Here is a 3,772-nt window from a genome sequence, read left to right as displayed (position 1 = left end):
ATATTTATATGTGTATATATATATATATATATATATACACACATTCTAATCACACCCACTTCCCATTTTCAATATCATAGTGACCATCCCTTCTCTCACAACCTCTCCACTTTCTATTCATTTTTTGTTTCTCATTGATATCTTGCTATGCCCCAAAGTCCACCATATATTCTCTCCTCCTTATACCAAACACTTGCTCTTCCTCCCTCCCTCTCACTCATGCTATCTATCTATCTATCTACTTCTGCCCCTCCATCTTTTGCCCCCTTTCTCTATCTCTCCTCTTTCAATAATATATGTTGGTCTGCAGATCTTCTTCCCTCCCCTTTTTCTCCTCCTGCTCCTCCCCCCCTCCTCTCATTCCATCCTTCCCTCATCCTTGTCCCCCTTCACTAGCAGACACCCTAATATCCCCCCCTCTCTCTCTCTCTCTCTCTCTATCTATCTATCTATCTCTTTCATCAGTTCTTCGTCCTTCCTACATCCTTGTCATCGCCATTGTCATCACTACTCAGCTATTTTTTTTTTTCTTCTGTATCCATTGACCAGTCTTAGTCTAGCACTGACCACTCTCTAACACTGACCATGAGTCATGTATTTCAGCCAGTTTTTATGCTTATTTTTCAAAGCTAGCATGGGTTAGAGGAATATATATTATTGAGGCAGTGTTATGCAGTGGTAGACCAAAGAAGACATCAGATGAGGAGGTGAAATATGAGCTTCAGTTGTTGAGTCTTATGGAGGTAATGACAAGTGATCAAGATCTTTGCCTGTTTGCTGTGCTTGAGAAGGCATGTTAAGCTGAGAGAAATTGGGGTTGTGAGCAGTGTTGGAGACACATAAAAGGCACCCAGTACAGTCTGTGGAGTGGTTGGCATTCAGGAGGGCATCAAGCCATAGAAACCAAACCAAAACAGACGACTGGAGACTGGTGCAGCTCTCTAGCTTTCCAGTTCCAGTCCAACCATTTAACCCATGCCTGTATGAAAAACAGACGTTGAATTATGATGGACGATGATGGTGATAATGATGATGACAACGATTGTGTGTGTGTGATAGGCTTCATTCAGTTTCCATCTACCAAATCTACTCACAAGTTTTTGGTTGGCCTGAGGCTGTACTAGAAGCTGCAAACCCAAAATGCCACACAGTAGGACTGAACTCAAAATCACAGGGTTGGAAAGCAAACGTCCTAACCACACACCCATGCGTGCACCTCTTACACTATTCATACATTACACACCACATCTATTACATTAGATACCTCATATATTCTCTTTATATATCATATAACTTAAATTATATACCACAAATATTACATAGCATACATTACGTAACAAACACTGCCTTCCACAGACATTTCATTGCCTATATTTCATATCACATACATTACACATCTTACAATCTCCTCTCTTTCAATGTTACATGTCAACCACAACCAACTCGATTTAACAAAGACACCCCTGATAATGGGTTGAATGGTTAGTATCGAATAGAATGGATAGAGTTTGTTGAAGATCATTCCGTTGTTGTGATGTGTGGTTGCATGTCAAGTACAATGGGGTTTATCCAAAATACTCCTGAGAAGGGTTAACGAGTAATCCATCATCTTTTGTATTTTGGTGATAATTAAAAGTCAAAATGACTGGGTTTGTTTTAGGACTTTTGTTGTTTTTGCTATCAAGGATAAAAATGTGTGTGTGTGTGTGTGTACATGTATATGAATGCATGTATGTGTATGTATATATATATAAACACACACGTGCGTGTTTTGGGGTTGAGTGTACTTGAATGTACATGTATATGCATATGTATATTATATATATATATATATATATATATATATATATAGAGAGAGAGAGAGAGAGAGAGAGAGAGAGAGAGAGAGAGAGAGATTTAGCTAAAGAGATAGAGAGAGAGAGAAATAGAGAAAGAGGGAGAGTGAGACAAATGGAGAGAGAGAGAGAAAGAGAGGTAGATAGATATAGATATGCACATATGTGTATGTGTATGTATGTATATGTGTGCATTTTGTGTTTTGTGTGTGTGTGTGTGTGTTTGGCCGTGCGTCTTTATACTAATGTATTTACCTTTATTATTCATCCATTTTTTATCATATCTCATGCAAATTAAATTAGCCATTTGTTAATTTCTCTCCAGCAATGTTAAGTAATCCCCGATAGGTTTATCCGAATGCGTGTGTAGGTGTGCATGCATAAGCATTGATGTGCGTGCATAATATGTGTGTAGGTATTTGTGTGTATGTGTCTACGTAAGTAAGAGAGAAATACACACAGAGGAATGTATAAATATCAATACTCACATATACACACGCACGTGTATTAACACATCCACACACATCTCTACATCCATAACAACATGCACACTTAGACACTGGGGAGCAGAGTAGTACGCAGGGATGAGCACTGCGCTTTCTACTCATGAATGGCTGTGTGGTAAGGAGTTTGGTCCCCCAATCATGTGGTCTTGGGTTCAGTCCTACAGTGTAACACCTTGGACAAGTGTGTGGGCCAACCAAAGCCTTGTGGAGGATTTGGTCAGGTGGAAACTCAATGAAGCACTTCAGACATTTATATGTGTTTGTGTGTGAGTATGTGTGTGTATCTATTGTTTGCTTCACTCATTAGACTGCGGTCATGCTGGAGCACCACCTCAAAGAACTTTAGTTAAATGAATCAACCGCTGTATTTATTTGTTTATGAAACCTGGTGCTTATTCTATCAGTCTCTTTTGCTGAACTGCTATGTTACAGGGACATAAACACACCAACACAGGTTGCCAAGTGGTGGTGGAGGACAAACACAGATACAAGGACACACACTCACACACATATACAGGGGTTGGACAAAATAATGGACCTCTGTGAAAGTTCGATAGATCTATCATTTTAATGAATTTTAATTACCTTTTTTCTGATGACATCTGAAAAGAAACAGCAATTTTAGCAAAACATATTAAGCAACACCATTAATAAATCAAAAAACAAAAATGAACAAGCTTTTGATGGTTTTGTAGATATTTCAAAATTATGATGCTATGATGCTAGGTGTTTCCATTATTTTGTCCAAACCCTGTATATATATATATATATATATATATATATATATATATATATATATATACACATATATATACAACGGGCTTCTTTGAGTTTCCATCTACCAAATCCACCACAGTTCTTTGGTCAACCTGAGACTATAACAGAAGACACATGCCCAAAGTGTCATACAGAGGGACTGAACCCAGAGCCCTGTGATTGGGAAGCAAGCTTCTTACCACACACTCAGGTTTGTGTGTGTGTGTATGTACAAATGTTTGTGTGTGTACCTTTGTCTAGTTGTTGCATCCTGGTTGCAAGTGCATTCTCATACATGCAACGTTGCTTGTTTCCAGTCTTCCATGAAAACATGCCTGGCCATGGGAGGAACAGGTGAGGATTGGTGATGGGAAGGGCATCCAGCCGTAAAAGAATTTGCCTCAGCGAATTTCATTTAATTCATGCAATCATGGACCATGGATATGTGGATGTTAAATGATGATGAACAGGAGGCGATGGTCATACAGACAGACAGACAGACAGATAGATAGATATTATATATATATATTTTTATTTATTTATTTATGTGTTTCAGCCAAGTGGCTGCGGTCATGCTGGTGCACATATGTATATATATGTGTGTGTGTGTATATATCTATCTCTATATATATCTATATATATATATATATATCTATATATATCATCATCATCATC

This window comes from Octopus bimaculoides, chromosome 14 (assembly GCF_001194135.2).
Source record: "Octopus bimaculoides isolate UCB-OBI-ISO-001 chromosome 14, ASM119413v2, whole genome shotgun sequence".
Classification (NCBI taxonomy): Eukaryota; Metazoa; Mollusca; class Cephalopoda; order Octopoda; family Octopodidae; genus Octopus; species Octopus bimaculoides.
The sequence above is the reverse complement of the archived record's forward strand: the minus strand, read 5'-3'. Positions refer to the sequence as shown.